This window comes from Zea mays, chromosome 2, assembly GCF_902167145.1.
Source record: "Zea mays cultivar B73 chromosome 2, Zm-B73-REFERENCE-NAM-5.0, whole genome shotgun sequence".
Lineage (NCBI taxonomy): Eukaryota > Viridiplantae > Streptophyta > Magnoliopsida > Poales > Poaceae > Zea > Zea mays.
In genome coordinates this window covers 193,136,164-193,163,519 of record NC_050097.1, presented here as the reverse complement: position 1 = coordinate 193,163,519, position 27,356 = coordinate 193,136,164, and the positions used below count along the sequence as shown (strand labels likewise).

Sequence of the window (27,356 nt, the reverse complement as noted above, 5' to 3'; positions counted from 1 at the left end):
GACTACCTTGTGGGCGGGGTCGCGATATTCGACGCCCACACAGGGCGGGGACCTGCTGGTGAGTAATCTTTTTTTTTTGAACGGAGTCTGGGTTTCTGACTTGACCATGGTGCAGGAGCAGAGTCCGGGCAACTGGCTGTTGTCCCGGCGTCGGTGTCGGCTGGCCCGGTTGTTGTGGCAGCCGGGGCAAAGGGGTCTTCACAGGACCCATGGTCCAGGTTTTGTGCCAGCGGCGAAATTGCTTCGGCCGCCACCGTGAAGGACGTGGCTGGCTCAGTTGCGCGACAGCTGAAACACGTGAGTAATCTTTGCCTCTTGGAGTTTGTTTTTCTTTTATGGCTTCGAATTTGACAGTCTTTTGTGCCAGGTGGCCGCCTTCGCCGAGCACATTGCGTCGGGGGCGTTGACCTCGGAGTTTGCTGCCGAAAGGCGGCGACTCGAGGGGAGGATTGAACGCCTCCGAACGCAGCATACTGAGGCTGTGCGAGACAAATCGGCCGCGGAAAACAAGAGCCGCAATTTGCTGGAGAAGCTGTTGGTGGCGGAGGCTGAAAAAGAGGACCTCGGCCGCCGGCTTGCGGTGGAAAAGGAAGATGCGGACAGGGCCCGCACAGAGGCCCAGGCTGCCCGTGCTGAGGCCAACCTCGCCCTCAAGCGCGCTACCGACGCGGAGTCGGGGCACAGGAGTCTGCGCGGCTATCTGGACAAAGCGGAGGCCTCCACCCACACTGGGGTCGACCGAGCACACGCGTTGCTCGTGGATGCGTACCGGGAGCTTGGTGCGCGTACTGCCCCTTTTGATACGTCTGGCGAGGAGGTGGGCCTCCGCTTCCTCGGGTGGCTGCAGGAGGAGTTGGAGCTACTCTCGTCCATCGTGACGGGCCTCATGTCCTTTGCCTCGCTCATTACCTGCGAGGGGGCTGCGAATGCTTTGTCCCGTGAGGGATGCAAGCACTTCGAAGTTTTTGACTGGTCCAACGAAGACTTCGACCGTGGAATCTTCCAGGTCGAAGACGAGGTGCTAAAGCGGTCCGCTGGGGCGCTTTACGACAGGATGTGGGGTCCTCACAGCCGCGACAATGTCTGGGAGAGGTCTGACCGGGCGCTGGAGCAGGTGTGTGACATTTTTTTAATATATATTTATGTTTTGTGTTATTTCTGTAGATGATGAACGATGAAGAAGTCGACGACTTCGGTGGCCTGGAAAGCTCGGTGATTGAGAGCACCTAGAGGGGGGGGGGGTGAATAGGTGATCCTGTAAAACTTAAACTTATAGCCACAAAAACTTGTTAAGTGTTAGCACAATTATTGCCAAGTGGCTAGAGAGGAGTCTCAACAAAACACAATACCACAAGAGATCAAACACAGAGATGACACAGTGGTTTATCCTGTGGTTCGGCCAAGACCAACGCTTGCCTACTCCACGTTGTGGCGTCCCAACGGACGAGGGTTGCAATCAACCCCTCTCAAGCGGTCCAAAGACCAACTTGAATACCACGGTGTTTTGCTTTGCCTTTCAATATCCCGTTTGCGAGGAATCTCCACAACTTGGAGTCTCTCGCCCTTACACTTAAGATTCACAAAGAAATACGGAGTAAGGGAGGGAATGAGCAACGCACACAAGACTTCAAAAGATCAGAGCAACACGCACACAAGCAGCAATAAGAGCTCGCAACACAACTCAAAGAGTACACAACTCCACAAGAGCTCTATATGCTATCACAATGAATCGAATGCGCGAGATCGATGTCTTGGTGCTTAAGAATGTTGTAGGAATGCTTGGTGTTCTCCTCCATGCGCCTAGGGGTCCCTTTTATAGCCCCAAGGCAGCTAGGAGCCGTTAAGAACAAATCTGGAAAGCCATCCTTGCCTTCTGTCGTCGGGCGCACCGGACAGTCCGGTGCACACCGGACACTGTCCGGTGCCCGATTTCTTTCCTTAACAGACGCAGCCGACCGTTGCCGACCGTTGCAGATCTGGCGCACCGGACAGTCCGGTGCACACCGGACAGTCTGGTGCCTCCTTCCGACCGTTGGCCAGACCACGTGTCGCGCGCAGATTCCGCGGCCGACCGTTGGCTCGGCCGACCGTTGGCTCACCGGACAGTCCGGTGCACACCGGACAGTCCGGTGAATTTTAGCCGTACGCCGTCGGCAAATTCCCGAGAGCGGCGTCTTCAGGTCGAGGCAGCCTGGCGCATCGGACACTGTCCGGTGCATCACCGGACAGTCCGGTGCCCCAGACCGAAACAGCCTGTTGGCTGTACACAGCCAACATTCTCCTTTTCTTCTTCTCTCTTTTTCTAACACTTAGACAAATATATTAGTACACAAAACCAATGTACTAAGGCTTAGAAACATACCTTTACTTGTGATTTGCACTTTGTTCATCCATGGGCATAGATTCACATTTAAGCACTTGTGTTGGCACTTAATCACCAAAATACTTAGAAATGGCCCAAAGGCACATTTCCCTTTCAATCTCCCCCTTTTTGGTGATTTATGCCAACACAACATAAAGCAACTAGAACAAGTGCAAAATCACTTCAAATAGAACTCAAATCTATTTTGATTCATTTTTGGCATATATGGATCATCCTTTGCCACCACTTGGTTTGTTTTTGCAAATCAAACCCAAATCTCTATCTCTAAGTCAAACACACATGTTGAAGCATAAAGAGAGTCATTCCAAAAGAGATTGATCAAAGATTTCAAAAACTCCCCCTATTTCCCATAATCATTACTTCTCCCCACAAGAAACCAACTTTTGACAAAAGAGACAATAAGAGAGTGTTGACAAAACAAAAAGCTCTATTTCACTATTTTCAAAATTTCTCAAGTGGTAGCTGATCCATTTATTGCTTTGGCCTTTATTTTCTCCCCCTTTGGCATCAAGCACCAAAACAGAATCAACTTTGGCCCTTTTAACCCCATTGCCTCACCAAAATCTTCAATTAAGAGCAAATGGCAATAAGAGTTCATGAGATGAACTTGGAATTAGTTACCCTCTCATCGGAGTGCAGTGGAAGTCTTTCATGGCCCAAGTCCACCTTTTCCCTTTCAATTCTCCTTCGAGACTAAATCAAGCAAACTCAAGCATATGGTTAATCTCAAAGGGTCAAGTTGTAACACATCTCCCCCTAAACATGTGCATCACTTTGCAACGGACTTGTGAGGTCCAGGGAGTGTTTGTACAACTTGAGCACCAAAATAAGCAACAAAATGCAGAATGAACATGATCAAAGGCATAAACACATGTATGCTACAATTCAGTCCAAGTTCCGCGAATCTAAGACATTTAGCTCACTACGCAGCCTGCAAAAGGTCTTCTCATCTAGAGGTTTGGTAAAGATATCGGCTAGCTGGTTCTCGGTGCTAACATGAAACACTTCGATATCCCCCTTTTGCTGGTGGTCTCTCAAAAAGTGATGCCGGATGTCTATGTGCTTTGTGCGGCTGTGCTCAACAGGATTTTCCGCCATGCGGATAGCACTCTCATTATCACATAGGAGTGGGACTTTGCTCAGATTGTAGCCAAAGTCCCGGAGGGTTTGCCTCATCCAAAGTAGTTGCGCGCAACACTGTCCTGCGGCAACGTACTCGGCCTCAGCGGTGGATAGGGCAACGGAAGTTTGTTTCTTAGAGTTCCACGACACCAGGGACCTTTCTAAGAATTGGCACGTCCCCGATGTGCTCTTCCTATCGACCTTACATCCAGCATAGTCGGAGTCTGAGTATCCAACCAAGTCAAAGGTAGACCCCTTTGGATACCAGAGCCCGAAGCAAGGCGTAGCAACTAAATACCTCAGAATTCGCTTCACCGCCACTAAGTGACAATCCTTAGGATCGGATTGAAATCTAGCACACATGCATACGCTAAGCATAATATCCGGTCTACTAGCACATAAATAAAGTAATGACCCTATCATTGACCGGTATGCTTTTTGATCAACGGACTTACCTCCTTTGTTGAGGTCGGTGTGCCCGTCGGTTCCCATCGGAGTCTTTGCGGGCTTGGCGTCCTTCATCCCAAACCGCTTTAGCAGATCTTGCGTGTACTTCGTTTGGGAGATGAAGGTATCGTCCTTGAGTTGCTTCACTTGGAACCCAAGGAAGTAGTTCAACTCGCCCATCATTGACATCTCGAATTTCTGCGTCATCACCCTGCTAAACTCTTCACAAGACTTTTGGTTAGTAGAACCAAATATTATGTCATCGACATAAATTTGGCACACAAACAAATCACCATCACATGTCTTTGTAAAAAGAGTTGGATCGGCTTTCCCAACCTTGAAAGCATTAGCAATTAAGAAATCTCTAAGGCATTCATACCATGCTCTTGGGGCTTGCTTAAGTCCATAGAGCGCCTTAGAGAGCTTACACACATGGTCGGGGTACCGTTCATCCTCGAAGCCAGGGGGTTGCTCCACGTACACCTCCTCCTTGATTGGCCCGTTGAGGAAAGCGCTCTTCACATCCATTTGGTACAACCTGAAAGAATGGTGAGCGGCATATGCTAGCAAGATAGGAATTGATTCTAGCCTAGCCACAGGAGCAAAAGTCTCCTCGAAATCCAAACCTGCGACTTGGGCATAACCTTTTGCCACAAGCCGAGCCTTGTTTCTCATCACCACCCCGTGCTCGTCCTGTTTGTTGCGGAACACCCACTTGGTTCCCACAACATTTTGCTTCGGACGAGGCACCAGTGTCCAAACTTCATTCCTCTTGAAGTTGTTGAGCTCCTCTTGCATGGCCAACACCCAGTCCGGATCTAGCAAGGCCTCCTCTACCCTGAAAGGCTCAATAGAAGAGACAAAGGAGTAATGCTCACAAAAATTAACTAATCGAGATCGAGTAGTTACTCCCTTGCTAATGTCACCCAGAATTTGGTCGACGGGATGATCCCTTTGAATCATCGCTCGAACTTGGGTTGGAGGTGCCGGTTCCGCTTCTTCCTCCATTACTTGATCATCTTGTGCTCCCCCTTGATCACACGCCTCCTGTTGATGAACCTGTTCATCGTCTTGAGTTGAGGGATGCACCATAGTTGAGGAAGAAGGTTGATCTCGTTCATCTTGTTCCTGTGGCCGAACTTCTCCAATCGCCATGGTTCGTATAGCGGCCGTCGGAACATCTTCTTCATCTACATCATCAAGATCAACAACTTGCTCTCTTGGAGAGCCATTAGTCTCATCAAATACAACGTCGCTAGAGACTTCAACCAAACCCGATGATTTGTTGAAGACTCTATACGCCTTTGTATTTGAGTCATATCCTAATAAAAACCCTTCTACTGCTTTGGGAGCAAACTTAGAATTTATACCTTTCTTCACTAGAATGTAGCACTTGCTCCCAAATACACGAAAGTAAGATACATTGGGTTTGTTACCGGTTAGCAGCTCATACGAAGTCTTCTTGAGGAGGCGGTGAAGGTAGACCCTGTTGATGGCATGGCAAGCCGTGTTCACGGCTTCCGACCAAAAACGCTCGGGGGTCTTGAACTCTCCTAGCATCGTCCTTGCCATATCGATGAGCGTCCTGTTCTTCCTCTCTACCACACCATTTTGCTGTGGTGTGTAGGGAGCGGAGAACTCGTGCTTGATTCCTTCCTCCTCAAGGAATTCCTCTACTTGAAGGTTCTTGAACTCGGACCCGTTGTCGCTTCTTATCTTCTTCACCTTGAGCTCAAACTCATTTTGAGCTCTCCTGAGGAAGCGCTTGAGGGTCCCTTGGGTTTCAGACTTATCCTGCAAAAAGAATACCCAAGTGAAGCGGGAAAAGTCATCAACAATAACTAGACCATACTTACTTCCTCCTATGCTCAGATAGGCGACGGGTCCGAAGAGGTCCATATGCAGCAGCTCCAGAGGTCTTGAAGTGGTCATCACATTCTTGCTGTGATGTGCTCCTCCTACTTGTTTACCTGCTTGACAAGCTGCACAAGGTCTATCCTTTTCGAATTGCACATTAGTCAAACCTATCACGTGTTCTCCCTTTAGAAGCTTGTGAAGGTTCTTCATCCCTACATGTGCTAAGCGGCGATGCCACAGCCAGCCCATGCTAGTCTTAGCTATTAAGCATGCATCTAGACCGGCCTCCTCTTTTGCAAAATCAACTAAATAAAGTTTGCCGTCTAACACACCCTTAAAAGCTAGTGAACCATCACTTCTTCTAAAGACAGACACATCTACATTTGTAAATAGACAGTTATACCCCATATTGCATAATTGACTAACCGATAGTAAATTATATCCAAGAGACTCTACTAAAAACACATTAGAGATAGAGTGCTCATTAGAAATTGCAATTTTACCTAACCCTTTTACCTTGCCTTGATTCCCATCACCGAATACAATTGAATCTTGGGAATCCTTATTCTTGACGTAGGAGGTGAACATCTTCTTCTCCCCCGTCATATGGTTTGTGCATCCGCTGTCGATAATCCAGCTTGAACCCCCGGATGCATAAACCTGCAAGGCAAATTTAGGCTTGGGTCTTAGGTACCCAACTCATGTTGGGTCCTACAAGGTTAGCACAAATATCCTTAGGGACCCAAATGCAAGTTTTGTCTCCCTTGCATTTTGCCCCTAATTTCCTAGCAATCACTTTTCTATCCTTTCTACAAATAGCAAAAGAAGCATTCAACGCACAGTAAATTGTAGAAGGACCATTCATAACTTTTCTAGGAACATTAACAATATTCTTCCTAGGTATATGATGTATATTTTTCCTAGGCATATTTCTATTATGCACATAAGAAGAACTAGAAGCAACCATGACATGAGCATCAAAATCATCATAAGCATTATAACCTCTATAAGCACTTCTAGTTTGTCTTCTATCATGATACAAAAAAGCATGGTTCTTTTTAGTGCTACTAGCCATAGGAGTCTTCCCTTTCTCCTTGGCGGAGATAGGAGCCTTATGGCTTGTCAAGTTCTTGACTTCTCTCTTGAAGCCAAGCCCATCCTTAATTGAGGGGTGTCTACCAACCGTGTAGGCATCCCTAGCAAATTTTAGTTTATCAAAATTACTCTTGCTAGTCTTAAGTTGAGCATTAAGACTAGCTAATTCATCATTCAATTTTGAAATAGAAACTAAGTGTTCGCTACAAGCATTAATATCAATATCCTTACACCTAGTGCAAATTTCAACATATTCAACACAAGAGTTGGATTTATTTGCTTCTACTAGTTTAGCATTTAAATCATCGTTTATGCTCTTTAAGTTAGAAATAGAATCATGACATGTTGACACTTCACAAGCAAGCATTTCATTCCTCTTAATTTCTAATGCAAGGGATTTTTGAGCCTCTACAAACTTATCATGTTCTTCATACAACAAATCCTCTTGCTTTTCTAAAAGTATATTCTTTTCATTCAAGGCATCAATTAATTCATTAATTTTGTCTATCTTAGATCTATCTAAGCCCTTGAACAAACATGAATAATCTACTTCATCCTCATCACTAGATTCGTCCTCACTTGAAGAAGCATAGGTAGAGTTGCGAGTACATACCTTCTTCTCCCTTGCCATAAGGCATGTGTGACGCTCGTTGGGGAAGAGGGTTGATTTGTTGAAGGCGGTGGCGGCGAGTCCTTCATTGTCGGAGTCGGAGGAGGGGCAATCCGAATCCCACTCCTTTCCGATATGTGCCTCGCCTTTGGCCTTCTTGTAATGCTTCTTCTTTTCCCTCTTGTCCCCTTTTTCCTGATCACTTTCATTATCGGGACAGTTAGCAATGAAATGACCAATCTTACCACATTTGAAGCATGGGCGCTTCTCCTTTGTCTTGGTCTTGCTTGGCTGTCCCTTGCGACCTTTAAGCGCCGTCTTGAAGCGCTTAATGATGAGGGCCATCTCCTCATTATTTAGCCCGGCCGCCTCAACTTGCGCCACCTTGCTTGGTAGCGCCTCCTTGCTCCTTGTTGCCTTGAGAGCAATGGGTTGAGGCTCATGAATAGGACCGTTCAACGCGTCGTCTACGTATCTTGCCTCCTTGATCATCATTCGCCCGCTTACGAACTTCCCAAGAACTTCTTCGGGCGACATTTTGATGTACCTGGGATTCTCACGAATATTATTCACCAAATGAGGATCAAGAACGGTAAAGGACCTTAGCATTAGGCGGACGACGTCGTGGTCCGTCCATCGCGTGCTTCCATAGCTCCTTATCTTGTTGACAAGGGTTTTGAGCCGGTTGTATGTTTGGGTTGGCTCCTCCCCCCTTATCATAGCGAATCTCCCAAGTTCGCCCTCCACCAACTCCATCTTGGTGAGCATGGTGACGTCGTTGCCCTCGTGAGAGATCTTGAGGGTGTCCCATATCTGCTTGGCATTGTCCAAGCCGCTCACCTTATTGTATTCTTCCCTGCACAAAGATGCTAAGAGAACAGTAGTAGCTTGTGCATTTCTATGGATTTGTTCATTTATAAGCATAGGACTATCCGAGCTATCAAATTTCATTCCATTCTCTACAATCTCCCATATGCTTGGATGGAGAGAGAATAGGTGACTACGCATTTTGTGACTCCAAAATCCGTAGTCCTCCCCATCGAAGTGTGGAGGTTTGCCAAGAGGAATGGAAAGCAAATGCGAATTCGAATTATGTGGAATACGAGAATAGTCAAATGAAAAGTTCGAATTGACCGTCTTCCTGTAGTCGTTGTCGTCGTCCTTTTGGGAAGAGGAAGATTCGTCGCTGTCGTAGTAGACAATCTCCTTGATGCGCCTTGTCTTCTTCTTCTTCCCATCTTTTCGTCTATAGCCCGAGCCCGAGTCGTTGGACTTGTCATCCTTTGACTCGTTGACGAAGGACTCCTTCTCCTTGTCGTTGATCACGATTCCCTTCCCCTTAGGATCCATCTCTTCGGGCGGTTAGTCCCTTTTTTTTGAAGAGAACGGCTCTGATACCAATTGAGAGCACCTAGAGGGGGGGGTGAATAGGTGATCCTGTAAAACTTAAACTTATAGCCACAAAAACTTGTTAAGTGTTAGCACAATTATTGCCAAGTGGCTAGAGAGGAGTCTCAACAAAACACAATACCACAAGAGATCAAACACAGAGATGACACAGTGGTTTATCCCGTGGTTCGGCCAAGACCAACGCTTGCCTACTCCACGTTGTGGCGTCCCAACGGACGAGGGTTGCAATCAACCCCTCTCAAGCGGTCCAAAGACCAACTTGAATACCACGGTGTTTTGCTTTGCCTTTCAATATCCCGTTTGCGAGGAATCTCCACAACTTGGAGTCTCTCGCCCTTACACTTAAGATTCACAAAGAAATACGGAGTAAGGGAGGGAATGAGCAACGCACACAAGACTTCAAAAGATCAGAGCAACACGCACACAAGCAGCAATAAGAGCTCGCAACACAACTCAAAGAGTACACAACTCCACAAGAGCTCTATATGCTATCACAATGAATCGAATGCGCGAGATCGATGTCTTGGTGCTTAAGAATGTTGTAGGAATGCTTGGTGTTCTCCTCCATGCGCCTAGGGGTCCCTTTTATAGCCCCAAGGCAGCTAGGAGCCGTTAAGAACAAATCTGGAAAGCCATCCTTGCCTTCTGTCGTCGGGCGCACCGGACAGTCCGGTGCACACCGGACACTGTCCGGTGCCCGATTTCTTTCCTTAACAGACGCAGCCGACCGTTGCCGACCGTTGCAGATCTGGCGCACCGGACAGTCCGGTGCACACCGGACAGTCCGGTGCCTCCTTCCGACCGTTGGCCAGACCACGTGTCGCGCGCAGATTCTGCGGCCGACCGTTGGCTCGGCCGACCGTTGGCTCACCGGACAGTCCGGTGCACACCGGACAGTCCGGTGAATTTTAGCCGTACGCCGTCGGCAAATTCCCGAGAGCGGCGTCTTCAGGTCGAGGCAGCCTGGCGCACCGGACACTGTCCGGTGCATCACCGGACAGTCCGGTGCCCCAGACCGAAACAGCCTGTTGGCTGTACACAGCCAACATTCTCCTTTTCTTCTTCTCTCTTTTTCTAACACTTAGACAAATATATTAGTACACAAAACCAATGTACTAAGGCTTAGAAACATACCTTTACTTGTGATTTGCACTTTGTTCATCCATGGGCATAGATTCACATTTAAGCACTTGTGTTGGCACTTAATCACCAAAATACTTAGAAATGGCCCAAAGGCACATTTCCCTTTCAGTGATCCGGGCGGAAGATGCGAGGACGGGGGTTGAAGAGCAACCAGCGCCACCGACCGGCCCTGGCGAGGACCCTGGGCGGGCGCTGTGCCGGCAGGTGAAGACACTCCAGCTGCGCCGGCTGACGAGGACCCTGCAACGTCGGCTGCTCCTTCGCAGGTGGCGGGGTCGTGTTAGGGGCGTTGGGTTTACGACTTTATTTTTGTGATACTGAAAGTCGGTTGCTGCGCAGGTTCCGATGTCTGGGCCTACGCAAGCAACCCCTACTGATGATATTAATTTTGTGGCAGCTGCGAATGCAGTGCCTGTTAATGAAAATTTGTCTGGTTCTGAAACTAGGTCTTGGTCATCTGTTGGGGATGAGTTTGGGAGCCCATTTTCGTGGACTGAAGAGTCTTCGGATGAGGACTTGGATTATTTTGTTGCGTTGGATGTGGCCGCGGCGGAGTCCGTGCCGCGTCTTGAAGTGCGCGAAGAGTCTGATCCCCCGGTTGGGGCGATGACCGAGAGGCACCGCCGGCGAAAGGTGGTGTCGAAGCATAACATTGGCGAGGTGTCGTGAAGTGGTAGACGTCGTCTGATGGGTATGGAACGAACCCGTCTTCGGGTAGATCGGGTGGCCAACGAGATTTGCTGTCCTCGACGTCCGGGACGTGTATTGGGGAGGGGGATCTGCAGAATCTTTTTGAGGGTGAGGAGTTGAAGATGATGTTGTTTAACTTTCGTGAGGCAGGTCTTATCCCGAAGGCTGAGCCGATGTAGCATGTTTGCTGTCCTCGCTCTCGTGTTGCGATAGTGAGGGAAAACGTTGCCCTCCCCTGGCTCGCAATAGAGAGGGAGGGCGACAAAATGTGATTTGTATTATTTGTGCAATGTGGCCGGTGACCCTTCGTTGTGTGTATGTAAACTATGACGACATTGCTTGTTGTGAAAATGAGATGGGGACTTCGCTTGCCACGGAAATGTATGAGTGCTTATGACATGTACTTGGTTGTGTCCGTAGATGGTATGTGTTTGACCGTGTCTGGTAGCAGAGACTTCGTACCCTTAGGGTGATCGTAACAGACTTTTGTGCCATTAGGGTGGTGTTTGCGTGTTTGCATGTCCGGCTGCACCCTTAGGGGGCCTTTGCTCGGATGACTTGTCGTGAAGACTTCGTATGGCGCACTTGTAGTGCATATCCGGCTGCACCCTTGGGCAGCTTTTTGCTCGGACTTGTTTTTTAGTAAGGACTTTGTTTCGTGCACTTGTAGTGCTTATCCGGCTGCACCCTTAGGCGGCTTTTGCACGGATTTGTCTTTTAGTAAAGACTTCGTATCGTGCATTTGTTGTGCTTGTCCAGCTGCACCCTTAGGCGGCTTTTGCACGGATTTGTCTTTTAGTAAAGACTTCGTATCGTGCATTTGTTGTGCTTGTCCGGCTGCACCCTTAAGCGGCTTTTGCACGGATTTGTCTTTTAGTAAAGACTTCGTATCGTGCACTTGTTGTGCTTGTCCGGCTGCACCCTTAGGCGACTTTTGCACGGATTGGTCGCACGCGAGGGTAGTCTAGACTACCTATCGCGGTGACTGCGTATATGTCGAATGTCGAAGACCGTCGAAGCGGTCTTTTTCGACACTTATGGTAATGATGCTTGCTGGAGTTCTTTTGTGGGGGCTTTTCATTGGTATATTACATGGCGCCGCCTCGTTAAAAACTCACCCCCAGGAGGAAAAGAGTGCGGGCCTGAATAGCATTGTTTGAAGAATTACAAAGGCGCTTGGGCCTTGGATCTTAAACGAAAAAATTTCGGAGATTGTTGATGTTCCATGAGTGTTCTAGGTCTTCGCCGGATGACGTTGCTAGTCTGTATGCGTTTGGGGATGCCTTTGTCTTGACTATGTACGACCCTTCCCACTTTGGCTCTAGCTTGCCCCGGGACTCTGTCTGGGTGGTCCTTACAAGTACGAGGTCCCCTTCGTTGAATTCTCTTGGGACGACTGTGTTGTCACGCCATGCTTTGGTCTGGACCTGATACTTGTTGAGGGCCTGTAGGGCGAGGACACGATCTCCGTCGATGAGATCTTTGGAGGTTGGTTCGTCGACGTCGGGGACGGCTGATTTGTTTGTTCAGGGTGACCCGTGCTTTAACTCTTGCAGCGTCATTGCTTCGGATCCGTACATCAAACGAAAGGGTGTGAACCCGGTTGCTCGGCACTCTGTCGTATTCAGGGCCCATACGACTTCAGGTAATTGGTTTGCCCATTTGCCCTTTTTGTCGTCGAGGAGCCTTTTCTTGATGGCGCTAAAAATCTTGCCACTGGTGCGTTCGACGACACCGTTGGATTGTGGGTGGTAGACAGAGGCGAAGACAGGCTTTGTGCCGATGGAGCTGCAGAATTCCCTGAAGTCTTGGCTGTCGAACTGTTTGCCGTTGTCGACCGTGAGTTCGGACGGGACTCCGAAGCGACAGACAATGTTTTGCCAGAAGAATTTTTGGGCGGTCTTCGCTGTTATCGTGGAGACTGCCCGGGCTTCTATCCACTTTATGAAATATTCGCCGGCGACGAAGGTGAACTTGAGGTTCCCTTGAGCTGTGGGCAGTGGCCCCACGATGTCCAGCCCCCAACGTTGAAATGGCCATGTGTGGGCGATGAGCTTGGTGAATTGCGAAGGGTTGCTTGAGCGAGGAGAGAACTTCTGGCATGTTTCGCATGACCTGGTGACTCGGTTGGCCGTGCAAATTATCGCGGGCCAGTAAAATCCCTGATGGATCACCTTGGCTGCGAGGGCCCTTGGTCCTGAGTGTGAGCCGCAGGTTCCACTGTGGACTTCGCGGAGGATTTCTATGTCTTCGGTTTTTGTTATGCATTTCAGCATAGGCTGGCTGATGCCCTTTTTGTACAGCTGACCCTCGACTATTGCGAAGTCCCTGCTCCTGTGCTTCAGTCGTTTGGCCTCATTGCGATCGGTTGGGTGGTAGTGGCCTTGCAGGTATAGTGTTATTGGGGCCCGCCAGTCTTCGACCATGATGAGGTTGACAATTCGGTGGCCTTCGGCGTCTTGAGTTATTTGCAAACCTTCGGGGTTACGGACGACTGTCGTGCCGATGACGTGGTAGAACACGTCGGAGGGCAGGGCCTCGCCCTTGGCTGCTGCCTTGGCCAACGCATCGGCCTCTTCGTTCTTGTTGCGGTCGACATGCTGCAGGGTGAAGCCCTTGAATTGTTTTTCGAGGCTACGGACGGCGGTGAGGTATTGCATGAGCACAGGCTCTTTTGCTGAATAATCTTTTTCAATCTGGCCAGCGACGACCTTGGAGTCTGTCCTAATGATGCAGGTTGAAACGCCGAGGGCCCGCAGTTTGTGAAGTCACAGGATGACGGCTTCGTATTCTGCTATGTTGTTAGTGCACCTGTCAGACTCTAAAGCAAAGCTGAGGCGCGCTGCGTATCTGTACTTGACGCCGGCGGGTGATGTAATAATCGCCGCGGCGCCTGCCCCCGCATGGCACCATGCACCATCGCAGTGGATGGTCCAAACTGTCTCCGAGGATTCTTGTTGCGGCCACATAGGTCCTGTCCAGTCGACGATGAAGTCTGCCAAGAATTGTGACTTGATTGCTGTTCTGGGTTCAAAGGTGATGTGGTACCCAGATAGCTCAGCTGGTCTTTTGGCAATTCTGGCGGATGCCTCCGGGTTCCTAAACAATTCTCCCAGACCCCTGTCCGAAGTGACCCGTACTTTGAATGCCTCGAAGTAGTGTCGTAGCTTGCGCGAAGCCATGACAACTGCGTATGAAATTTTCTCGAGTTCAGTCATGTTGCATTTGGAAGCCGTGAGGACTTCGGAGACGTAGTACACTGGGCACTGCCGACTTTTGCCGTCTCTGTCCTGCTCTTGGACTAATGCTGCGCTGACTGCGCATGGTGAAGCCGCAATGTAGAGAAGTGGCAGCAGTGAAGGGTCGAGACTTGTGAGAGTTGCTAGGTCGGATAAGTGTTGTTTGAGCGACTCGAAGGCCGTTGCCTGCTCTGGGCCCCAGGCGAAGTCTTTCGCACCACGCAGTGTTTTGAGGAAAGGTAGGCTTCGCTCAGCGGACTTAGAGATAAATCTGTTCAGAGCCGCCAATCTTCTTGTCAGCCGCTGGACGTCCCTGGTGGACTGTGGAGGTGCCATGTTGATGATCGCTTGGATCTTGGTTGGGTTGGCCTCAATCTCTCGGTGTGATACTAGGTAACCAAGTATTTTTTTTTTCGAACACGCAGGAGAGCTGCGTATCATTGAATTAAGAAGAAGGGTCTAAAATTAGACCAAATACAAACACAACAGAAAAAAGAAATAAAGAAGAAAAAGAAGAAGAAAGAAAATAAACAAGGCCATCCTGCCCCCACAATCTAGACTCAAATAACATCCTTCCCTTATGAAGTTAGCTACTGAACTCTCTACTAGAGCCCTACATGACACCTGGAATGGGAGCTGTAATAAGGGCAAGATGTTTGGCCCCCGCAAAATTCCAAATAATAATTTCTTCTTCAGCTCTTCTAATAGCACCCTCCAGGCTAGGTGTAGCTCTATCAAAAACACATCCATCTCTATGGTTCCAGAGAGTCCAAAGCCCAAGGGTAATCAAGGAATTGAGCCCTTTTTTTGGCAATCCCCTGCAACTGCTCACTGCTTCTGCTCCACCATTCCATCGTTTTAGTTTCTCCCACCACAGGAGCAAAGGCAGATAAGTTGACCTGTCCCAGTAGCTGAAACCGAAGACGCACTTCTCAGGGTTGAGCCGGAGTCGTGCACCGCACATGTTTGCGAATGTTTCTGCGAGGTCAGCTAGGTGGTCCTCTTTGCTTTTGGTAGCGACGACAATTGTCGTTGACGTAAGTGAAAATGTTGCGGCCGACTTGGTTTTCGAGGACCTTCTTTGTGAGCCAACGTTCTTTAGTCCCTCGGGCATTCATACGAAGCAGTACGTGCCGAAGGGTGTAATGATGCTTGTGATTGCCTTGTCCTCCTCTTTCATGTAAATTTGGTGGTACCCCGAGAAGCAATCAAGGAGGGACATAACTTCGCAGCCTGCTGCGTTGTCGACAATTTTGTCAATTCGTGGCAAGGGAAAATTGTCCTTGGGACAAGCCTTATTGAGGCTTGTGAAGTCGATGCACATGCGCCACTTGCCACTCTTCTTCTGTACCATGACCACGTTGGCTAGCCACCTTTCCGTTGGATCAACTTCCCCTGGTGAGCAGGTTCCAACACACACATCTATTGTGATGGTTCCAGATCAACCAGACCCTCAAAATTATAAGCGAATTCAGCCCTTTCTTGATCATCCCTTGAACTGCTTCTGAAGACGCCTCCCACCAGTCCAAGTAGGATGTAAGACTAGGTTGAGGGGCAAGGCTGTGTAACCCAAACTTTCTAAGCAGCATATACCGGAAATTCCTTGTAAACACACATGAAATCATCATGTGGTTAAGAGTTTCAGGTTCTTGGTCACATAATGGGCAGCTGCTGGGATGAATCAGCCCCCTCCTTGCCATTCTGTCAGCAGTCCAACATCTGTTATGGGCCACTAACCAGATGAAAAAACGACATTTTGATGGTGCCCAAGACCTCCAAACCCTCTTGTAATGGCCGAAAATACATGATCCAAGGAAAACCCCTTGTAGGCTGCTTTTGCCGAGTACTTACCATCAGGAGCTATACCGACGGTAGATTGTACCTGGCAATTACATAATTAAAGTGGCTGTTAGGTTAACCCATAGAAGGGTGAAGAAAACCACTCATTCGTTTTTAAACTGGTGTCGATATACAGTCTCACATTGATTTGAGACCTGCAACCTATAGGGCAAACCTTGTTGAACATTTGTGAAAGCCTGTTTAAATGTCATGGTGGTCCATTACTCTAGTTCTTGGCAGCTAGATCTTTTGGTAATATATGTTCTGAATCACACAATTAGCAGGACGCCAGGACTTGTATTACTCTACATAAACTGTCTGGTTTAATGCAGGGAATACACTAAACTGCAACCATCCTGTTGTCAAGGAGCATGTACTCGACAGTTTGAGACATTGGTATGGCACAACTTACTGCTTTGATTTTTCCGTGGCCCTTTTGTCTGTGTGAAGATTTCATACATACTTGTCAGGTTCACCTGAATAGTAGGTGGTGGCGTGTTACTTTGATTATTACAGTATTTACTTGTCCGCTTCCACTATGAAGTGTATACAAATATCTTGTTGGAGCTTAGCTTGGGTTTATACAATCACACCAAGGGGCGTATCTAATACACCTTGAGGTCCATGAAAACTACCTTTAGAATACAGGGCAGAGGGCACGGTTGGTTCCCAACCCAGGGAATGTATCTGCGCGAAGCAGCGATGCAAGGTATTTTACTTCAATCACCTAGAGTCTAATCGACCTGCCTGGGTGCAGCCCCCCAGGATAGGGTGCCAATCAAACAAGCCCACATTGCGGTTTCTTGTTAGTTGATAACTAACAATCATTTGGCTTGTGGTAACATATACCTGGAGGAAGGCCATGGAGGAAGGCATTCTTGACGTCAAGCTGATGGATCGCCCAGTCGCGGGAGAGGGCGAGGGAGAGGACAGCGCGGACAGTGGCAAATTTGACGACGGGGCTGAAGGTCTCGTCGTAGTCGACTCCGGGGCGCTGGGTGAAGCCCCGAAGGACCCAACGGGCCTTGTAGCGGTCGAGGGAGCCGTCCGAGGTCAGCTTGTGGCGAAATAGCCACTTGCCGGTGACCACGTTGGTGCCTGGTGGACGCGGCACCAGGTCCCAGGTGTGGTTGGCCAAGAGGGCCGCGTACTCCTCCATGGCACGACGCCAATGTGGGTCGCCGAGGGCAGCGCGGACGGAGGAGGGCACCGGGGATGCGTCCGGTGGAGTGCAGGTCGTATCAGCTGCCAGGATCAGCCGGTCGACGGGGCGAAGAACGCCAGCGGCGCGCTGAGTCACCATCGGGTGGACGTGCCTGGGGTCGCGGTGGATGGCGATCGGGTGGTATACTGACGACTCGGAACGGGCCGCCGGAACGTCGGGAGCGGCGGGTATGGCCGGCTCACGACGGTGATAGACGAAGGCGGGGTCGGCAAAGCGGACCGCGCTCGTCAACGGGCCCGAGTCGGCAGGCGCCAAGGTAGCGGCGTTGCCGCGACGGTGGTAGACGAGTGCGGGGTCGGCGAGGCGAGCCGAGGTCGACGGGGCCGCGCGTGGCGCAGGCGGGGTCGACGGGGCCACGCGTGGCAGAGGCGGGGTCGACGGGGCCGCGCGTGGCGCAGGAGGGGTCGACGGGGCCGCGCGTGGCGCAGGAGGGGTCGACGGGGCCGCGCGTGGCACAGGCGTGGTCGTCGGAGCCGCGCGTGACGCAGGCAGGAGTGTCGTGGTCGTGCGTGGCGCTGGAATGGGCGCGAGCGGAGGCGTTGTGGCCGCACGAGGTGCAGGCAACAGCGCAAGGCGAGGCGCGGGATCGGACTCGAGAAGGGAGTCGAGATCAGTGGGTGGGGAATGGCCAGCAAGGGGAAACACATCTTCGTCAAAGACAACGTGACGAGAGATGATGATGCGGTGGGAGGCGAGGTCCAGACACCGGTACCCCTTGCGGTCAGGAGAGTAGCCAAGGAAGAGGCATCGGGTGGAGCGAGGAGAAAGCTTATGAGGGGCGGTAGCGGAAGTGTTAGGTTAGCAGGCACAACCGAACACGCGAAGGTGGTCGTAGGAAGGGGATGTGCCTTACAGGGCGAAGTGGGGGGGTAGGATGGTTCACCGCCTTCGAGGGAAGACGGTTGAGGAGGTGTGTGGCTGTGTGGAGGGCCTCTGCCCAGTAGCTGGCAGGGAGAGACGCCTGGAAGAGAAGGCAACGGATCATGTTGGTAGTGGTGCGAATCATGCGTTCGGCCCGACCGTTCTGGGCAGAGGTGTAGGGGCACGAGAGACGCAACTGGACGCCATGAGTGAGAAAGAAAGAACGGGAGGTGTGGTTGTCGAACTCGCGGCCATTGTCACACTGCAGGGCACGGACAGGACGATGAAACTGGGTGGATACCCAGGCGAAGAAGTGTGTGAGGGTGAGGAACGTGTCAGACTTGAGGCGGAGAGGAAAAGTCCAGAGAAAATGGGAAAAATCATCCAAAATCACCAGATAATATTTATAACCAGATAGACTGAGTACAGGGGAGGTCCAAAGGTCACAATGAATCAGGTCAAAAACCTGCTCAGCCCGAGAGGAAGAAGTAGGAAATGGGAGACGAGTATGTCGGCCTAACTGACAAGCATGACAGAGACCCTCAAAATGTCCCCTACTACATGAAAGATCTAAACTGCTGGTAAGCTTGGTCATGACGTCAGGTCCAGGATGGCCGAGACTACGGTGCCAAGTGGTGGAGACCAGGACGGGGGAAGGAGTCACGTCGGGGGGGGGGGGGGAGGCCGGAGCGTGTAGAGCGGCCCCGAGCTGTCACATCGGGCGAGTAGAGTCCTTGTGTCCAGATCCTTCACAGAAAAACCAGCAGGGTCAAACTCAATGGAACAGGAGTTGTCAGTAGTGAACCGACGAACAGAAAGAAGATTATGAGTGATGTGTGGGGCTACGAGAACGTCGTTGAGGTAGAACGGTCCAAGGAGAACCGAGGCACCTACTGAGGTGACTGGCAGAGTGGAGCCATTTCCAACGACGATCGAGGAGGGATGAGAGGAATGAGGGGGATGGGAGCGAGAGAGTGTGCCTGTAGTGGGAGTGGTGTGGTAGGAGGCACCAGAGTCGATCACCCAGTCGGAGGAAGGAGGGGTCATCGCCATGGTGCTGAATGCGGCAGCGAGGGAGGCGTTGTCCCAGCCTCCAGCCAGCGGGGACCATGTCGTCGAGGCGGGGGTTCCCGGGGGCAGGAACTGGGGTGGAGCCGGAGGCGTGGCTGGCACGCCGTAGGGAGGCGTAGTCAGGAAGGCCGGCGTCGGGGAACGGGAGGCACTCGGGGCCTGACCCGGCCACATGGCGATGGTCCCGGTCCAAGGGTTGTAGAATGACGGCCACGCCTGGCCGCCACCCTGGCCGGAGGGACCGCCACGAGAGGAGCCACCACCCCCACGGCCGCCCTTGCGGGAGCGACGACCACCGTCGGCGGCGGACGCCTGACGAGGTGCCACAGGAGTGGCAGGCGGGGGACGGGTAGGGGTCCCAGTGGATGGAGGGCGAGTGGCCTGGCCCCCTGAAGACGCCTGACTGCCGGGAGGAGTGCTGTAGAGCGCCGGGGCCGGAGTAGGGGCCTCAGACGCCATGGTGAGCTCCTCGAGGAGAAGCTCGTTCCTCACGGCATGGAATGTGGGGAAGGGGACAGTCCTCTTGATGAGAGCCTTGAGGTGGCCATAACGAGGGCTGAGGCCACGTAGAAGGTTCAACACCAAGGTCCGATCAGCGACCGGCTCGCCGAGGTCGCGGAGGGAGTCCGCCATGCCCTTCATCTGGCGGCAGTACTCTCCCACGGAGAGGTCCCCCTGAGAGAACAGGTGGAACTGGGCGTCGAGGTGGAGCGCCCGCGCGTCCCGGTTCTCGAGGAACTGGTCCTCGAGAGCGAGCCACGCCTGACGAGCCGTGTCCGCCTGGTCGCGGATGATGTCCTGTAGCTCAACGGTGATGGTGCCGTGGAGCCACGAGAGGACAACACTGTCCATGAGGCACCAGGAGGGAGTCGGCGGAGCGTCGAGGTCGTCGAGGACGTGATCAGCGAGGACGTACCGCCGCAGTGTGAGGAGGACCTGTCCTCGCCAACGGGGGTAGTGGGAGGATGCCGGGTCCAACACCACGGACACGAGGGACTGGATGTTGTGAAGTCCGGCGGCTTGAGCATGGAGAGCGGCGATGTGGTCGACGTCGAGGCCAAAGGCGGGGATGGCCTCTGGAATCACCGGGGGGTCCTCACGAGTGACCGACAGGCGGCCGAGGAGGAGGCGCTGCGCGGTGGCCATCTGGGTGGTCAGAGCGGCGCCCAGGGCACGTTCTTGCTCCAGGGCGAGGGACGTGGCGCGCTCACGCTCCCGCGAGGCAGCCACGGCGGCCTGGATCGTAGCGAGGGCGGCGACGAGTGAGGGGTTGGTGGTGGGAAGCGTGGGGGACGCAACGATGTCGTTCTCGGCGGGTGCCGGTATGGTGGGAAATCCTGGCGGGGAGCCGCGGCGCAGGGCCAGAGGAGTAGCATCACGGAGGGGCCCGAGGCCGTCGATGTAGGGAGCACTGCCACCTGTGTGCTCGCTGGGGGGAACGGTGAGGCTGGGCAGGGAAGGTCCGACGGCCATGGGGGCGGCCAGGCCGGCGTGCAGGGTGGGGGCCACGCCCAGGGAGGTGGCCCAGCTGACTGCCAGAGAGTGGGGCGCGCTCAGGGGGGCGGCGGTGGAGGCCAGGCGGGCGGCGGCGGCGGCCAGGCTCGCGCCAGGAGCGGCGGCGGCCAGGCTCGCGCCAGGAGCGGCGGCGGCGGCCAGGCCCGTGCCGAGAGCGGCTGCGGCGGCGGGGCCCGCGCCAGGGGCCGTCGCAGCGGCGGCGGTCGCGTAGGAGAGGTGGCTGGCGTCCATGGGGGGCAGCAGCGTCGGGGGCGCGACTGCGGGACCAGCAGCGCGGATCCGGCAGACGTGGTAGCGCCCGACGGTGGGGAAGGAGAGGGGGAGGGCACCGGCGGCTGGGCGGCGGCGCAGGGAGAGAGGAGAACGGTGCCGCGGCGCAGGGGAGGGAGGCACCGGCGGCTCGAAGGAAAAGAGGAAAAAAATTCTGGCTCTATACCATATTGGAAACCCTAACCCTAACATGGGTTGGGCAATCTATTAAATAGACTGGAGTAACTGGGCCAGGCCCATTACAGAGGGGCGCGACAGTAAATACACGGGGAGAACCCCAAACCCTAAACGGGTATTCTAACAAATATGACCCGTTATTTTCTGACCCAATGGATTCAATCATATTTGTAAATCTATCAGATGTTCTTCTTAGTGGTTTTATCAGATCGTTTATTTATTTGGTTGAAGGAAATTGCCAAAGGCTCTGTATTGTCTAGATGTAAGATCATTGCTGAACCTTGGGACTGTGGTGGCCTTTATCTAGTAGGGAGGTTCCCTAATTGGGACAGGTAATTTGGTTTTAATTTTTTGAATTTACTAAGTTGACAATATGACTATAAATGTACTAGAATGAATGAATTGAAGTGTTTATTTCATATTTTCTTCTTTTAACCGTTTAGTACTGCCATCCGACCGTAGGTCGGGCTAGTTAGCACAGCTGGTTTGCTCCTAGCCGGACAGGGATCAAACCCCAACGAGTACGCTTCGGTGCCGCTGGGGAACCCTGAGGCACCAAAAAAATCCAAAAAAATCCCCTCGCTCGCCCCACGCCAAAGCGCAGGTCTGTGGCCGGCCCTTCTCACAGGGTTGTGGTGCCGCTGCGTATGGGTGGGGTGAGGATTTGGGGGTTTTCTCGGCCTGTGTGTGAAGGTCTTCTTCTTAGCCCCTTAACGATTGTGTGCGCTTCGGTGCCGACCGGGGGAAATGCTGCGAGCCGGCTAGGCCCCGCAGACTGAGTTTTTTTAACCGTTTAGTACTAACTACTAAGACCCCCCTTAATATTATGGTGAATGTAATCAAAAGACTAATGTTTTCTCTATCCATTCGTAACTCAGATGATAGAGGGTATGAAATAAACAGCTGTGCTAACTAGAAGAACGGTGGCAGAAGGTATCGTGGAGATGGCTTGGATTCGGGACCTGAGAGGCACCATCACTTGGGCTGTCCTTTCTGATTTTTTAACTCTTAGTGAAGTCATTGCAGATTTCTCCCTTAGTGATGGTGTGCCAGACAAGCATATCTGGAAATTTTCCCCGACAGGTCAATACTCTGCAAAGTCGGCTTATGATATGTTATTTCTAGGTTCCACTTCTTTTGGTGCATTTGAGCGTGTTTGGGAGACTTGGGCACCTTCAAAGTGCAGATCCTTTCTTTGGCTTGTCTTGCACAATAGATGCTGGACCGCGGACCGTCTTGCTAAAAGAGGACTTCCCCATCCCAGTGCGTGTCCCCTTTGTGACCAAGAAGAGGAAACAATACAACATCTTCTCATCTCTTGCGTCTTTGCAAGACAGTTCTGGTACTTCTTGTTGAGCAGGTCTGGGTTGCCTAATCTTTCACCGGACAACGCTTTTTGCAGCCTAGATGACTGGTGGAGCAGGGCTGTGGAGAAGATTCCCCGTGATCTCCAATCAGGTTTCAATTCTATAGTTATCCTTGGCGCTTGGAGCCTTTGGCGTCATCGCAACGACTGTGTGTTCAATGGGCGGTCGTCGAGCCTTGCGAATACTCTCACCCTCGCTGGCGATGAGCTCAGGATGTGGTGTAGTGCCGGGGCGAAAGGGTTGAACCTGCTTTCAACTCTTGCGTTTATGCTTGATCGGGGGGATAGTCTTGTGTCATGTCCAGAGTGGTTAAGTGTGGTGGTTGTGTTGCGTTTGTTGGTATGTTGTGTCTTGTGGTGGGTGTGGTGCGTTTGTTGGTATGTTGTGTGCGGCGTGTGTGTGTGCGTGTGTTGTACCTTCTTCTATCTATCTATTAATGGAATGATACGCAGATCTCCTGCGTGTTCGAGAAAAAAAACTCAGATGATAGAATTGTGTCTCTGAACTACCCATTCTTAAATAACTTAGAAACCACACTGCTTCCTCATGAGATTTTGGTTGTTCCTTGTTTAATGGAACTCTTGCCACTATATTGTTCCATTCAGACTCTGCATACATGCTTCACTGTCTTGTATAGCAATGGTGCTGAGTCTACATTGCCATTAAGAGATCATGTGGCCTGTTTGATTCTTTACTCAACCATGCCACAGTCTGCCATAGTTTCCATGCCACAGTTTAGGCAACCATTTGGTTCGTCACCAGAGATATGGCACCACCAGAGCTCACCAAGGCTTTGCAGTTCATTTTTCTTTGTCACAGCATGCCAAGAGTCTGACGGACAAATTGTCCGCTTTGTTAGACTACCCGTCTAGGGTTTGGGGTGTTCCCCTTGTAATTACCGTATCACCCTCACTGTAATGGGCCTGGCCCATATACTGAGTCTATTAATACTAATCCCAACCTTGCTTAGGGTCATGGGTTCACTATTCTACATGGTATCGGATTAGGTTTAGGTTTTCCTTCCTCTGCAGCCGCCGGCGCCTCCTCCCTCTCCCTCCATCCCAGCCGCCGGCGCCTCCTCCCTCTCCCTCCCTGCCCAGTCGCCGGCGCCTCCTCCCTCTCCCTCAACGCCGGCAAGCCGCCCGCCACCTCCTGCCGTCTGCGCCTCCTCCCAGCGCGCCCTGTTGGCGTCGTGCTCGCGCAGCACGCGCGCCCGCGCCCTCCTCTCCCTTCGCCGCCGCCGCCAGCAGCCCTCTGCTGCCCGCCGCCGCACCTTCTGCCCCATGGCGGATCTCCCTCCATCGGACGCGAACGCCACCACCGGCCGCGGGCCTGGGCGCGGACCCCGCTTCCCTGGCCGTCGGCCTCTCCTCCCTGGGCCTCCCTGCTGCCGGCCAGACCCACCCCATGGGCCCCGGCCGCTCCCTGGCCGGACTCATCGCTCCCCACAGTGCACACGCGGATGTAGAGGCTCCCTACATCGTCGGCCTCAGGCCCCTCCGCGACGTCTCTTCTCCGGCCCTACGTCGAGGCTCTCCACTGGGGTTTCCTGCCCTCGCGGCACCCGCCGGTACCGACTCCTCACTCGTCGACACCCTCGCTACGATCCAGGCTGCTGTGACGGCCTCGAGGGAGCGCGAGCGCGCCGCCTCCCTCGCCCTGGAGCGAGAGCGTGCCCTGAGTGCCGCTCTGACCACCCAGATGGCCACCACGCAGCGCCTCCTCGGTCGCCCGCCGGTTGCCCCTGTGGAACCCCCGGAGGACCCCCTCGCCTCTGACCTCGACGCCGACCTCACCGCTGCTCTCCACGCTCAAGCCGCTGGACTGCACAACATCCGGGCCCTCGTGTCCGTGGTGTTGGATCCGACATCTTCCCACTACCCCCGTTGGCGAGGACAGGTCCTTCTCACGCTGCGGCGGTTCGTCCTCGACGACCACGTCCTCGTCGACCACGACACTCCGCCGCCTCGCTCCTAGTGCCTCATGGACAGCGTTGTCCTCTCGTGGCTCCACGGCACCATCACCGTTGAGCTCTAGGACATCATCCGCGACCAGGCGGACACTGCGCGCCAGGCGTGGCTCGCTCTCGAGGACCAGTTCCTCGGGAATCGGGATGCTCGGGCGCTCCACCTCGACGCCCAGTTCCACCTATTCTCTCAGGGGGACCTCTCCGTGGGGGAATACTGCCGCCAGATGAAGGGCCTGGCTGACTCTCTCCGCGATCTCGGCGAGCCTGTCGCCGATCGTACCCTGGTGCTGAACCTCCTGCGTGGCCTCAGCCCCCGCTACGGCCACCTGAAGGCTCTCATCAAGAGGAGCGTGCCCTTCCCCACCTTCCACGCCGTGCGGAACGAGCTTCTCCTCGAGGAGCTCACCATGGCGAATGAGGCGCCCACTCCTGCCTCGACTCTCTACAGCGCTCCTACCAGCGGTCAGCCGCCCTCAGGGGGCCAGGCCACCCGTCCTCCGTCGACCGGGGCTCCTACCCACCCCCACCCGCCGTCCCGGCGACCCCTCGTCCGACTTCCACGACCGACGGAGGTCGTCGCTCCCGCAAGGGCGGCCGTGGGGGTGGCGGAACCTCTCGTGGTGGTCCCTCCGGCCGAGGTGGCGGCCACGCGTGGCCGTCCGTCTACAACCCCTGGACCGGGACCATCGCCATGTGGCCCGGCCAGGCACCGAGTGCCTCCCGACCCTCGGCGCCGGCCCTCCTGACTGCACCTTACTACGGCATGCCCCCGACGCCTCCTTATGGTGTGCCCGTCGTACCCCAGTCTCCGCCCGCGCTCCTTGTAAGTAGAGGGACTCTAACTCTCATCAAGAGGATGACACTATGAGTTGGGGCAATTTTCTGTTTATTTCCTCAAACACTACACAATGTCATACCCTTAGAGGGGTTGGGGACACATATTTATAGCCCTAGGGGCTGCACTACCACACCTTCTCACACACACTACACAACAGGATTGTCCTCTAGATGCTAAAGAGACTACAGAGGACAGTCAAAAGCGTCTGTTGTCCTCTAGATGCTAAAGCGACTACAGAGGACAGTCAAAAAGCGACTGCTGTCCTTTAGATGCTAAAGAGACTACAGAGGACAGTCAAGCTGTCCTCTAGATGCTAAAGGACTACAGAGGACAGTCCTCTAGATGCTAAAGGACTACAGAGGACAGTCAAAAGCAGGCTGTCCTCTAGATGCTCAAGACTTATTCCATCATTCTTCCCCTAAGTCTTGGGCGTCGTCCTGTGAGAAAGTTGGGCCATCCCGGACCTGGAGCAAAGCTCAACAAACTTGATCTTCCCAAGGGGCTTGGTGAGCAGGTCTGCAAGCGGTTCAGAGAGTGCAAAAAGGACTGCTAATTAACGGAAAAAATGTCCGACCTCTCCCCTCCCGCCCTCTGCCCTTCCCCTCCCCCCGACGTCTCGCATTCCCACCAGCCCACGCCGGCGGCCACTCCGGTCCCGGCGGCCACCCTCTCCCTCCCGGCGTCGGAGGCTTCCTCCAGGCCTCCAGTTAGGTCGCCACCCTCGGCCTCGGGTGGCCGCTCGCGCTTCGAGAGATGGCGGGATGCCTCGCCAAGGACGGCGGACTCCTGCTCTTCTCCCAGGCGCGCGGCCAGCCCCCGTCCCTTTCGCGAGGAGGTCGCCACCAAGACGAAGACGGCGAAGACGGTGGATGCTCCTGGTGCGCGAGTTGCTTCAACTGCGGTAGGTCCGGCGACGCATGCTTGGCAACTCGTGGAATCCAGAAACTCGAAGCGACGGCGCCTGAAGTTGGAACGGCAGTGGAGACAGCTCCCTCGGCACCTGGTTGGTAGATGCTTCAACTGCCTTTCCAAAGACCACTTCGTCTCCCAATGTGCTCAGAAGACGAGGTGCTTCCGTTGCCGTGAGCAGGGGCATCGGTCTGTTGACTGCCCACTGATTAAAAAGTCGGTCTGGCATAGGATTTCTCCTACTGCGGCCTCAGGGAGCAGCGGACTTCCTTCTCGACCTGTGGCTCTTCAACCTGAGGCTCGGGTTTCGGTCTGGAATAGGATCTCTGTGGTGAAAGCTAAGCCGAAGAAACTGGTGTGGAGACAGAAGGCCCATCAACACCTGCAGGTGACAGGTGCTGTTCCTGCTACTCCTTGCAAAGCAGCCCTTATGGCGGGAAATGTCAGGGGCCCTGGGTCTCGTTCGCTGGGTGGTGGCTCCCGGGATTCTGTGCGCGATGACGATGGCAATGCCGTTCTGGGTGAGGGCTCCGGTGTTGGGGCTGGCCGGCCTCGTCGCCGTCGACCGCGCAAACGTCGGCGTCCGACTAGAAGGCCTGGAAGCCCAACGTCGGGCAACTCCCTGGAAGGCGATATGCGGCAGGATCGGGACATTATTGATCCACAGGCCCCTACCAGTGCTATCTCACCCTGCATTATGGGTTGGAGCAACAAGTTATCGGCTTCTGAAGATGATCTTAGGACTGCGGTGGTGTTAACCATTATCAGCGACCTTGTGATTCCTCCGGTGGAGATTGCTGCGCTTCTGGCTCCAAGATTGAATATCAATGAAAATTCACTGGTCATTCGCAGGATCTCTGCAAGTAGTCTGCTATTGATTCTTCCTGATCTGGCCAAGGCAGACCTCCTAGTCAGTCGTTGGCCTATCATCAGAACAGCCTCTTTCTCTGTTATTTGTAAGCGTTGGGCAAGGTTTCTTGGCGCCTCGGGAGTCACCCTGCCATTCTTGGTTGATCTGGAGATTAGTGGCATCCCTGTTCATGCCTGGGAAACTAGTACAGTGGAACATATTCTTAGCCCCTATGCTTGGATTCATCAGGTGCACCAGGAGACCTTGGCACTGCAAGATTTGTCCTGCTTTCGATGCTCTGCTTGGTGTACTGATCCGTCTACTATTCCTGCTTCACGTGACTTGTGGATTGTTGAGTCTGTTCAGGTTGTTGAGGGCAATGTTGGAGAAACTATGGCTCTGAGCTACCCAATCACTATTAGTTTTTCCATTGCCTTCCGACCGAATGATTCCAATTCACAGTCTGGTC

At 53.0% G+C, this 27,356-nt stretch overlaps 1 protein-coding gene across 1 annotated transcript in view; it reads left to right on the top strand.

The window, feature by feature from the left end:
* LOC118476403 (isoamylase 3, chloroplastic-like) overlaps positions 1-21,282 on the top strand; it is a 29,429-nt gene extending 8,147 nt beyond the window's left edge. Inside the window, exons 9-10 of the mRNA XM_035965423.1 lie at positions 16,168-16,231; positions 21,186-21,282. The gene's annotated coding sequence lies outside the window, so the exon portion shown is untranslated. The remainder of the gene's footprint in view (positions 1-16,167; positions 16,232-21,185) is intronic.
* The last annotated feature ends 6,074 nt before the right edge of the window (positions 21,283-27,356 follow it).